Source organism: Helianthus annuus, chromosome 11 (genome assembly GCF_002127325.2).
Source record: "Helianthus annuus cultivar XRQ/B chromosome 11, HanXRQr2.0-SUNRISE, whole genome shotgun sequence".
In the NCBI taxonomy this organism is placed as follows: domain Eukaryota; kingdom Viridiplantae; phylum Streptophyta; class Magnoliopsida; order Asterales; family Asteraceae; genus Helianthus; species Helianthus annuus.
The window spans coordinates 111,344,523-111,358,364 of NC_035443.2; the positions used below are offsets into that span (position 1 = coordinate 111,344,523).

General features: G+C 36.4%; 1 pseudogene; it reads right to left on the reverse strand.

Annotated features, from left to right (window-relative positions):
* Nucleotides 1-8,189: 8,189 nt before the first annotated feature.
* Nucleotides 8,190-13,842, reverse strand: part of LOC118484049 — a 31,824-nt pseudogene continuing 26,171 nt past the window's right edge.

The following is a 13,842-nucleotide window of genomic DNA, read 5'->3' on the forward strand; positions in this document are numbered from 1 at the left end:
TACTAAGTTACCCAAAAAAAAAAAGGAAAGGTAACGATGCATTCTGGGTGATTGTAGACCGATTAACCAAATCAGCTCATTTCCTGCCAATGAAGGAGACCTTTGGCATGGAAAGATTAGCAAAGTTATACGTAGATGAGGTAGTATCCTTACATGGAGTTCCACTCTCCATTGTGTCAGATAGGGATAGTCGTTTCACTTCGCATTTCTGGACAAGTTTCCAAAAAGCAATGGGGACACGCTTAAACCTTAGTACTGCATATCATCCCCAAACAGATGGACAAAGTGAACGGACGATTCAAACACTGGAAGACATGCTTAGAGCATGTGTAATAGATTTCGGTGGAAATTGGGATGACCATTTACCACTAATAGAATTCTCCTATAATAATAGTTACCATACCAGCATCAATGCTGCCCCGTTCGAAGCACTGTATGGACGAAAGTGTCGAACTCCCGTATGCTGGGCAGAAATAGGAGAAAGTCAATTATCAGGTCCCGAGATTGTACAGGAAACCACCGATAAGATAACCCAAATGAAGGAAAGACTGAAAACGGCTCGAAATCGCCAAAAGAGTTATGCAGATAATCGACGTAAACTGTTAGAATTTCAACTTGGGGATAAGGTACTCTTGAAAGTTTCTCCATGGAAAGGAGTAGTCCGATTCGGCAAGAAAGGAAAGCTAAGTCCAAGATACATAGGACCATTCACAGTTACCCAACGAATTGGACCAGTTGCTTATAAATTACAACTACCAGAAGAGCTAGCCGGGGTACATGACGTGTTTCATGTATCTAATCTCAAGAAGTGTTTATCTGACGAATCCCTGGTAGTACCTCTTCAAGACGTAGAGGTAAATGAAAAGTTAAAATTCATTGAGAAACCTCTTCAAATAGAAGATAGAAAGGTTAAACACCTTAAACACAAGAGACTGGTACTGGTCAAAGTCAAATGGGATTCAAAAAGAGGACCTGAGTATACATGGGAACTGGAATCGGAAATGAAGCGGAAGTACCCTTACCTGTTCTAGTAAATATCGAGGACGAGATTTTAAAAAAGGTGGGGAGGATGTAAGGACCTGCAAAAATGTCCCAAAACACTTCGTAAGTGGAAACATGGACCCCTAAAACTCTAAACCTTGTGAAAAACCAAGAAAATTCAATTTTATTACTCTGTCGCGGGCCGCGTAAGACTCAAGGAGAGTCTATGCGGGGTGCGACAGCTTGTTGAAACTCCGGATAAGCTTTAGGCCACGTGTCAAACACGTGGCGGACCTACGAGGTGACACGGCAGCCCTAGCCGTAGCTAGGGTGGCCCTCGCGGGCCGCGTAGGATTCTTTTTGAGTTTACGCGGGCCGCGACAAACTCAATTTTCTGCTATAAATTGGACGTTGCATGGCCATTATCGTCTGTTCGAAATCTTTCACTTACAAAGCTTCTTTCTGTGCGAAAACTTAGTTTTTGTGGTGAAACGCTGCTACGATTACAGGGTAATAACTCGATCACTGCAACAATACAATGTCCGATCGATTGAAACCGATCCGATGGATGTTTAAGTGCTGCCTGAATCCGGGCTATACTTTGTCATTCGTCGTGAGGGTTTTGATTTCGTGAGTTTATCGTAAATGTTGTATTAAGTTACTAACATAGTTTCGTTTGCATTATTTAACTAGGTTACCAGGCTTAATCAGTAGGTAAAACTCTGTCCAGTTAAACTTGCAATGTAAGTCATTATCTTTTTACCAAATTGCTTTACAAAACCCTAAATGTTTTCCAGTTATACTTTGCAGTGATTAAGTCTATGCTAATCCTTAATTACTGGCAGTAAGTGGGGGTTTTGTGCACATTACTACTAATGATTTATCACTTTAGGTGGGTGAGCCTAATTAGTGATATGTCCATAGTCATAGATCCGGTCGAGTGATAACTGAACCAGCTAATTATAAGATAGGGGAAAATGTGAAAACTCTTAATGCTGTAAATTGTAACAATGTGTCGTTTTGTGCAAATTGAATGACTCGCCAGTATTTACCCGCTGATAAAAATCTTTTTAAACATGTTTCAGGTGATTTACTGTGAACCAGGAAAAGTGCTGCGTAGCACAACCAGCTTGGATAAAGTGGCTCAGTAAATAAATAAACATATTTTTGTAATCAGGGAATTTCCCAGTGAAATTCCTTTATTGTAAATTACGGGTTTGTCCCGAAACTTGAATTAAAATAATCGGATGTTTTCAGTTTAAACGATCCTGTAAAAATTTCCGCTGCCAAATGAAATACCAATACCACGGGTTTTCTGTCCCGCGGCATTCGTACAAGGAAACTGGGTCGGGGGCCATGACAACGTGGCATGCAGGCGCACGGGTACATGGCGCATGACGTGGACTGGCGCACCAAAGTGAGCCAATGCGGCTCGACTGTGTGGAGTGATCGTATAGGTTCACTGGTGACGTGGTGCACGCGCGCATGAGTGTGCAGACCTGCGCGGGCATGAAAGTGAGCCAGAATGGCGCGCACGCACCAGTCTGTCTTGCGCACGCGCGCGCATAAGCTTTTAGACTTTAAATGCCAGAGTAGTTTCATTTCAGCATTTGAAACAGACCAGTCAACGGTTTTGACTGAGAATTAAATGACGAATTAAAATGCATTAAAGACGTTTAATGAAATTTAATTCTCCCATTTAATTCGTTTTTTCTGTTTCATCCTGACCTGCAATATAAATAGGAGGCCACCCTACTGCAGAAGATACACTGAAATTCACTGCTTATGCATCTTCCTCTCCACAGAATCTTCATCTTCTTCCTTCTTGTTTCGAGGTACACCTTCGGCTTTCGTCAAGTCCGACAGTACAACTGTTGAGGCTGTAGTATCCTGGAAACAAACGAGTTCTCCTAGGAGACTTGAAATTTGTTTTATGGGACCCGTGTCTAACACGATCCTTAGCCAAGAACTTCTTTCTGTTTGTAATTTGTTCTTGTTTTTTTCATTTTATTTTAGTTGTAACTTGTATTTTAATTTATTGCTTTCCTTATTTCAGTTGTAATTCAAGTTAATAAAAAGTTTTTATTTATTTTATATGAATGGACTCCTACTGTTTGATACCCACATCCAAACAACATGGCCTGGTTGCAAACGACATGTAGCCGGTTCATCCTTCCTTCTGTAGAACGTGAAGACCCAACCCAATCACACTCTAACTCATTCAAAACTTGACCTTTTTACTTCATTCTTGTCCCACAAGTTTCGGTTTTAGTGGGGAACTTATGGAAATCATTAACCACTCATTTACAACTCTTAATTCCCTATAATTTCCTATAATTAAAACCAAAATTAAAACCTCATTAATAACCTTCTTGAACAAAGGGCATTACTAAAATTCGACATCAATAGCACCTCTAATTAGTTTCAAACGACATCTCCCCTCTTTACATGCAAATCCCCAACCCCCCCCCCCCCCATTCGTGCAAACACCCTTTTCAATTCGCGGATTCAAGGAAAAAGGAAATCTAGGGCTTGGAACTTCACATCGCAATTTCTCCTTCGTTTCTTAATCAATTTAGGTAGTTCTTGAGCCTAATTTGTTTAGTTTTTCATGATCTACAAACCCCCTCCATCCATTCCTGTGAAAGAGGGCATCTAAATCCAAATCTGGATTTTTATTATTTTATATTTTAGGTTGATTGTGTTTTGGATTTAATCTTTATCTCTCATGCGGTATTTTCATGGATCAAATCTACGGAAATTGTGAGTAGAGCGCTAATTCCTCTTTTTACAATTAACTTTTAGAGTTTGGTAGAGAAATGATTGATGGGATGGAGTGAGCTTTTTAGTAGATTATTTTCTAAAATTTAAAGAGGGGGAAGGTGATGATGGATGGGAATGCTCTTAGGGCATTCACATCTCATTCATCGGTTTCTACTCTATAATTAACTAAAAATAATACTTATCAAATTTATCTCTCATTTTACAAAACTCTCACGTCCCATCCATCTTTTTTATCTTTATCTTACTTACAAACACTTATTTTATTATATTTCTTATTTTTATACGCTTACGATAATTTGATAGATGATGAATAGTAGCGTTTTATATATAAAAAAGTTATTATAGCAATTTTTTTAAATATAAGTTTAAGGGAGAGAAATAGGAGATGAGATTTAGTGTATTTTTAGAAGATTTTAAAAAAATAAGATGGAGGATGGTTTGATGGATGAGATGTGAGTGCTCTTACAATGGAGTTCCCATCCCTTTCCTCGTACCTAAAGTTTAAGAAAAAAATACGAGTTTTTGTTTATTTTCACTCCTACATTGGAGTCCCCATCCCTATACACCGAGTTATATGGAATACACCCATATATTTGGGGTTCACTATTCATCTCCTATACTATATTTTAATGTGGTTGTGAGTGAAAATGAATTATTTAATTGATTATGAATATATGTGGAAAATCAGATGTGGGGTTTTTTTTAAACGTAAAAAAATTGTATGGATAAATATGTATTTTTGTTAATTATATAGATGAAAATAAAAATTTGATTGTGAATGCTCTAATTCAATAACCCTACTTCCAAATATACATATGTATCCATCATGTGACCAAAGCGAAAATCATATCTGCGATAACTACATTCCAGTGCATAAGCGAAGTATTACTAAAAGTAAACCTGATCATGAAGTCATGTATCCCAAAGTTTTAAAAGGATTTTTTTTTCTTCTAAATATCACTATTAAGTTATAAAATATTGATTTTTAAATATTAAGGATTTTGATAATATAACTTATTATTATTATTCATGTTTGTTAAACATGTTGCTAAATCAAATCATTAACCATTTCCAAAGATAAAATCAAAACTCATGTTTATGAATTTTGGGTAGGTCAAATAGAAAGTTAATTTTGTATAATTAAGCTAAAAAGTCATTTTAATTTTTCATTTTTTTAATTAATGGTTGAGATGAAACTAAAGAAAAAAAATTAGATGTAAAATTACTTTTGAAATAGTTTTTTTTTTTAACCAGCAGAAGACTATATAAATATATATAGCACTAGTCATCACCTGGGAATGCTTCTCGAGTAGTTTTATTTTATTACTTATTAAACATGCGTACTTTTTTAAAATATGACGTATTGTTTCATTAAACTTTGTTAGTACATTCTTAATTCTTAATACAATAATACGACATATTAATACCTTTGCTATAAGGAGTTATAATTTTTTTCATAAGTTAATCATGAGTTTTGAACGTGTAATAAGACTTATAAACTTATTGATTGCTTATGATTCGTGTTTATAAATTCCTCTATGTTAAAAATTGAAGTTTTTTTAAACAATTAAAAAATAAGTTGACGTATTACACATAAAAAGCTTGGTAAAAAAAATTAAAGAGTAAATTGCTAAAATCGTCCCTAATATTTATTCACATTTGTTAGATCCACCCAAAAAAAGTTTGTCTCATAGGAACCACCGAGGTTTCAAAAAAGTTGCTAAATCCATCCAAAATGACTAATACTCTAATAATACTAAGTTGATAGAGGGGTAATTTAGTCATTCTTTTAATTTATTTAATTTACCCTTTTTTAACAGGTTATTACATGCCCCCACCCTTTTATTTAGTCTGTTATTTTATATATCTTTTAGCTTAATTGCATGTGTTTTCTATTTTTTACATTGATTGATATAGAAACGAATAAAACAAATACATTTATAAAGATATATATGTATAACTAATATGCAAGCAGGGGAAGTTCATTTGAAAAGAGAATTAAATTGAGAAGAAAAAGAACAAAGTGTACAATTGTAAAACATTAAATAGTTTTTGTCTCATTTCATTTATTCTTATCTTTGACTAATATAAAGACTATCATCATCCACATTAAAATTTTTGCCTATACACATCAAAATTTATCCTACACATTTTGAAATTTATTCTACACATACTGAAATTTATCTTACACAGCTCGTAATTCATCCTACACACCTTGTAATTCATTCCACACTTTAAATTAATTTTTTTCCTTCTTTGAAAAAATATATTTTTTAAAAAAAATAAGTTACAAATTTAATGTAGTTAGCTATTATAAAGGCAGCTTACCAATTAATGATCTATCTAAGTTTACCAATATACCCTTACACTAATATTAAATACAAAAATTAAATAAAGTAAAATAAAGAATTCTTATTGGTTGAAATTTCTTCTTTTTTATTCTTAGAAAAATTTTCTTCTTATTTGAACTCTACACTCTCCAATAAATTGAACTCTACACTCTCCAATAAAGCATAAATATATATTGATCAAGCATGAACAAACTGTGTGATTACAACCACTTGAAACCATTATGGCAGCGCCTCTAAACGACATTATTAAATGAACAAATATATATTTGCTTAAGAATAATATGTGTCACGTACTCACTTTCTGAAAATTTCATTAGAAAAATCTTAAAACAAGAAGCAGCCAAAGACTATTATTTAAAAAAGTCATCACAAGACTATGAAAATCAAATTTACCTTTTTTTAACCTGTATGTTGAGGTGACTGCAACAATTAGGTTTTAGGGTTTTGTTTATAAAAGGATGGGGACATGTAATAGATAACTTTTTAAAAAAGGGTAAATTAAATAAATTAAAAGAATGACTAAATTACCCCTCTATCAACTTAGTATTGTTAAGAGTATTAGTCATTTGGATGGATTTAGAACTTTTTTGAAATCTCAGTGGTTCCTATGAGAAAAAAACTTTTTTTTGATGGATCTAGCAAATGTGAATAAACGTCAGAGACGATTTTAGCAATTTACTCAAAATGAAACAATAAGAAATCAATACATGCTAATAATAAGTAAATAGATGAATGAAAATATGTAAAGGCTATTTTAGTGTGGTACTACATGTTTTGGAGGTTTTGCAACCAAAAGCTTTCATTCGCTACATCATAACTTACCAAATATCTCCTTGTAAACCACGTTAGATGTATGCGTTGTCGGTTTACCGTCAGCATCAAATCACCTGGGATTGCTTCCCGGGTTCGAGAAAGTTATTTATATTCAAACTCTTGAGATTAACGACTCAATTAAAACCATACAATAGGTATGAAATAATACATGTGTTATCTATAAAAGAGTTATAAACGTTTGATAAACTTACATATGGCTTGTGAACATGTACTAAAAGTTATAATCGTACTAATTGGTTATGATTTGTAACTATAAGTAATTTTGTATTAAAAGATGATTGGTTAAAAAATGAGTTGTATTAAAAGATGATTGGTTAAAAAATGAATAATAAGTTATCGTACTACACACGAAAAGAGTGTTGAAAATATTAAAACGATTTTAGGTCTTTTTAGCATGATTAAACCCATGGACTTTACAAACTTATCAAAAAGTCTCTTTATACACAAATTTGATTTTGCAAAAAAAAAAAAAATCCACTTGTTCAATTCTAAAACATTATTAAGAACAGTAAAATTGACTTTTTTATATAGATACAATTCTGAATCTATGTTTTTTTGTACCTGATACAGTAGAACTAAAAGAATGACAATATATCACATGGCACATATTGGAGGTTAGTTATTAGCATAGTACTTGGATTTATCATCGGATTTTGGCTCCTTGTGGTTCATGATATCCATATCACATATAGAGGTAAATAAGCACGTGTACTTAAAATAATCCTAAAAAAATTCAAGATGCATCCTAAATTTCTCACTCAAATGGTTATGTTGTCGATTCTCACTCCATGATTGCCAAAAAAAAATCAGGATCATCCTAAAATTCTCACTCAAATGGTTATGTTGTTAATTTCCATGCCATGATTGCTGAAAGAACTGTGCAATTAGGCATTAGGATCCTACTCGTTAATGGTAAATTAGTCATCGCTGAGCTATCTTTTGCATAGCCATTAACAGCCACACAAGGATCAACCATAACTTCCTTAACATCCTGTATCAAACCGATATTATATTATGAAAAATTGGTGATGTTTAATAAAACCGAAAAAAGTATGTGAGAATCTTACCTTCAATATATCGGGCAGATGAAGTAATTAGGAGGCATAGGTCGATTCATGGATGTGGATCTTTGAGTTGCATCCATGACACTTTTAGCCATTCCAATACAGGAAGAACCCTCTTTTCAAATCTCTTTTCTTTGAACCTCATGAACCTGAACGCAGCTCAATCCCAAATATGCTAACTCCTTGGCTTCATCAATTGGCCATTCGCCTGTGTCTTGATTTGGTTTAGTGCGGACCCTAACCCAACATAATGATCAAAAATCTTCTAAAAGGTTGCCCTCTGTAGAACCCGGAGCTCTAAAGGTCCAATCGCGTTGACTTTTCTTGAACTCACATAGTCTGCATCGACAAACGACTTGTCCAGACAGTTACAACACTTTTTCAAAATCGCATCACTTGCATCCCCACTCACTTCCCAAAATATCACATAGTTGCCCGGATCTGTGGTTAGATCAACATGGCTCATGAAGTCAACGACTTCGAATTTTTCATTGGTTAAAAGTTTTGCAGCTGTGTAACACCTTGAAAATTTATGCCCAATAATGTATAAACACGTGTCACAGGCTCTGAACGTGAGGAAGAATACTTTGGAGGGACTAAAGTTGACAAACGGGGAAACTATGTGAAAATAAGGGTCCAAAGTGTCAATAATGGATAAATATATTCTAAAATAGCCCTACATAATGTTTATACCTTCCAACGAATAAATCATGGATCATACGAAGCTAAATATGAAAGAAAGTGAGGAGTTACAAACTACATGGGCTAAAAGTGTCAACATGTGCAAAGTATACCTCTGAGTGACCTTTTGGCAGACCCGAAGCTTTGTAACGATAAAATATACTCACTAGAATAGGTGGTTAAAATTTCATAAAGTTTCGTTATCGTATGAGAAAGTTATGATCAAATTCGTGTTCGAGGGGTTAAAAGCGTCAACATTGAATTCTATGGCCTTATGAGTGGTGATGTGGAAAAAGTAGTTCAACTAAATAAACTAAATTACCCTAAATTAAGACTCAAGTAATAAAAATCTAGACTCTTTAACCTGACTAAACTACTCACCGGCAAGTGTACCGGTCGACTATAGCACAGCAAAGTAAGTCCGGATGTCGAACCCACAAGGACTCTAATGAATTACGTTAACGACTAAACTTAGACTAGACACTGACACGACTAAACAAATATTGTGTTTGGGGGGGGGGTTTACTAAAATTCTAAAATTGCAATTAAATTGAAATTAAACTAAATTACGAATGAAACTAGGGTTTTAATTCAGATGCGATTAAGGACTACCTAGACTTGAATCCAGTTTAACTACAAATGGACTTCTAACGGTTTTATTGATGTATGGAGCCGGGATCGTAGAATATTAAACCTTAAGGTATTTCAATGCTAAGACTTCCCGACCCTTCTCAGGAAGAAACCTAGGAAACCCTGCAAGGCTGTTATGATTACCGACTGTTAGATTTCCTCTCAGTCCTCTAACGACTTTAAAAGTGCCCTAATACGACTATCTACCTCTCAGCGCGACAATCTAAGGCAATTCTAGGTTCTGACTTGGTTTACTAGACACAAATGCAATTAGGGAACTAACGTCGACTTCTCTCAAAATCTAAATTAGCTCTATACTGCATCGCGACCTAATAACTAACTCGAGCCTCTCAGCGACAAGTTAAGCAGAATATTTACTTCTATTTATATTTTAATTACTGTTTCTAAGGCTATCGGCCGATTTACCCAAAGATCACCCGAACCCGCAAGGATGCAAATAATCAACACAGATCTATTATGTGAAAGACATCCACCAAAATCTATGTGAAACAGTAAACAATCCACAATCAAAAGTAAATACGCACACACACCAAATCAGAAAATCTAGAACACGTTACTTTCGAAGTCAATCCATAATCAATTCAATAAAAACCGTTAAAAGATCCATAAGTAAATTAAACCATCATCAAATCTAGGTAGTATCTAAAGTCTAGCCAAGAAACATGATGTTCAAAACAAACAAAACAAGTTCAAAACAAGAATTCATCATAAAGTATCGAAAACGCGAAAATAAGGAACACCGGGAGATAAAACCCGAAAGATCTTCACTCTCACGATCCAAGCTTCAACCAGATGATTCCCGTTCGGCAAAATACTCCAGAATGCTCAAAATCACCTCCGAAATTCGTCCTAGGGTTTCTTGATTCGTATTCAAAGTTGTGTTCCGTTTCTTCTTCTTCAATCCAACAAAAACCCTAATTTCCTCCGGATTTCACACCCCTCGCGTGACGCCTAGGGGGGTCGCGTCACGCGGCGCCTCCATTGTTTATTTTTTTATTTTTTTATTCTTATCAGCTTCCGGCTCTTCCCGACGCGCGTACGAATCTCGATTTTCTTCCAAACTGCTCGGTTTTGCTCGTTTTTCAACACTTTAAGCTACGGGACCTGAAATCAAAGCTTAACGTCAGCATATCGCAGTTCTAACCTAAACTAGACTCTAAACGACTGAAAATTGACCGAAAAATACACTATAAACATATGTACTTTGCAGTACATCAAACATCCCCACACTTACTCTTTTTTCGTCCCCGAAAAAGAATTATGCAACGGAATCAGAGATAAATATTCACTTGGGTCGAAAATTATAGGTATAATTAATTAAAACCAAGGCTTGCGTTAGCTGCGATTGCGAATATACTTTATCCACTTTAAACCCGAATCCAATCCCAAACCCTTATCATGTGAATTTAATTTAAGTGCGGTCAATCCACCTAGGGTCTCACACTAGAGTCAACAGTCCACCTACTCCCGCCTCAAGCTTATAGGACTAAAAGAACGATCATTTGACCAATTCCCAACCGTCTTATATCAAAACCAAGAGAGTTTACAATCAAACTTTTTTTTTCCTTTTTTTTTTTCGTTCATTCGTGAGACTAGACGGTGCTTTCCCTAGCCAAGAGGCAATCCGGCTGTAGAGTCGCTATCCCCAACCATAGATTACTTAGGTTTCGGTACTTATTTTTTTTTAGCACGGTCGATTTCACACACCTTAGAGGTAATTCGGCTGTAGAGTCGCTATCCCCAACCACAAACTACATAGGAATGCATTACTTTCATCTAGTTTCTAGCCCACTTTTTATTCTATTTTTTTTTATGATCAAAAACTCTAACGGTTTTAACTTATAACGGTGCCCCTTATACTATTATTGGCGGTTTTAGTTTCCCATATCTCCCAGGCGAAAACCCACTAGCGGACCGACAATTAAGGTATATTAGCTCAAAGGAACTTAAAACCAAACCCGGGCCTACCCACATATCCCTAACTAGACGCAAGCTCGATTTATTTAAATCTCATATTATTATTATTCGAACCCAAGCAAAAATTTTCTTTTCTATCATTTTCCGCTTTATTTTGCAAACTTCTTTTTATTTCGAAAGACATTTTCTGATTTTTCAATTTTTTTCTTTTTCAATTTTTTAATTTTTTTGGATTTTTATAATTAAGACTCGATTATTTACATGTATTCCCATCCCCACACTTAGAGATTGCATTGTCTCTAATGCAAGAACGAAAACACGACTCGACACTACCTAAAACTACGAAATAAATAAAGAACTAACTAACTAACTAGACTAGACGACGAAACAAAAATAAAAATACAACAACAAGAAGAAGGAAAACGACTTAACTCAGTATGTGAGACTGTCAAAGTGCCAGTCGTTTCCACATAGGCCCTCCAATACCGAACGTGCTCAGCAAACAATACCAAACTCTCTCTCACACGAACGGAAAGCGGCTCCAAATCATCAACCTAACATAAGTACCATACCAAGCATACTTCTACAAACGTTCATCGTAGCAACATCCCAAGTTCAAAAAGAAAATAAAAATATGTCTAACAGATACAACCATATCGAACTACAGAAACAACATAAATAAAATAAAACATGAAAGGATATATATGCTGCTGCAGTCTGCCACATCACTCCTCCTCAGAATCCTCCTCCATCTGCTGCGTGCCTGACCCACCAGCCTGCTGCCACCCGAACTGACCACTATAAGCATACCCACTCTGACCTCCCCACTGGTCATACCCCGGATACTGACCATAAACGTACGGGGTCTGCTGCTCGCCTCCATAAACTGGTGGAGGTAGTAATCCGGCAAAGGGTGGGGGTATCGGAGCATTAAGTGACATACTCGACATCATGTACCTGAGCATGTCGTCCTGTCGGTGGTGGCTCTGCATGGTCCACTGGTGGTCAACCCGCATCCTGCTCTCCATCTGATCAACCCTCTGCTGCATGTAGTCAAAAGCAGCCTCAGGAGTGAACGGGTCGGGTCTCGGCGGTCTAACTGGCTGTGGTGGTGGAATCTCACGCCTCTGTCGAGGCGCCGGCTGTCGTGGCGGAGGAGCACCAACCTCGAAGTTCCACTCTGGTGGATCCGAGTGTGTAAGAATACCTGCTAAGTGTAGGTTCGCAACATCCCATCGAACCGTTGGCATACCCACATTCATCTGCTCAGTCTTGTACTTTGTAAGGGCCCGGATATTCTTCGCCAACCTAGCTATGTAAGGGCCTAGATCCATAGCAGCCCTTTTACCTCCCCGACGAGGCCTATTGAATGACCACGCAAAGAAACTAGCCAAGTTCCAGTTCCGCTTCTCCACCATACACATTAATGCGAAAATATCCAACCAATTCGCCTTGTTTTCCCCCGACTTCCTCGCTACAACTGTCGTCGCCAACATCTTCAAAATATACCTGTATATAGGATCACGAACCGATGTAATAAGGTTCGTACGCGAGAATGCTTGAGACGCAATTGTATCCCAAAATCTTTCCAAATCCACCGAATTCAAACACTTGGGCCGAGGGTGATTAAACACACCCCTTAAACCAGTAATGAACTCCTCCGTCGCCACTTCTTCCGGAGAGTACAAACCCAACGCCACTCCAAACTGAGGTATGGTCATCTCATAAAGATTTCTACCCAAAGAAAACGATACCGCATTAGCTTCAGAAAAAGCACCCTCTTTGTGATGGAAGGTACGATGAAACTCGATAGTAAGCTCAGTATATTGCGTCTCGTCACAAGCATCCATAGCCATCCTCAACCTCGGTCCTAACAACTCTGCCACCCGCTCACTTGCCCCCATACTTTGCAACCATTCCCAGTCTATGACACGATGCTCCAGAGTCTGAGTTACCACATACTTTTTGAGCTTTACCCTTTCTTCGGTATCTTCTTCAAAATCCAACATCGGATGATCAACCAACCTTTCAATCCGGGCATACACTCTCCTGTCATTCCCACGATACTTAATTTTTCTTTTCCTTGGGTTTGACGAGGAACCTGCACCTGACATGAACTGCAAAACAAGAAATATTTGACAAGAAAAACAATGCAGATTGTTAGTATCACAAGCTATTTTTGGTATTTTTAATTTTTTTAATTTTTTTTTACTTTCGAAATAAAAACATTTAAGAAATAGCCGAGTGGAGATTGAGTACGGGCAAAAAGTTATGAACTTGTACATGCATATAAGTAAACCCGACACTAGACTCAAACTACTATCCTAAAGACACTTCTAAACTCAACGACTCGAACGACCTATGACTCAATGTACATTATCTCCTCCCGGCACTTTAATTGTCCTCAATTAAGCTTAAGTACCAAAGTATCCCCACACTTGAGGCGAACACACGTAAGAGTTTGACATTTTAAACCTTGACACAACTTTGGTGGCAACAAAATCTGTTTAGAAAACTAACTTCATTTGGAAAAATCAGTTCAAAAACTTATTTTTTTTAGCAAAAATTCATAGTTATAC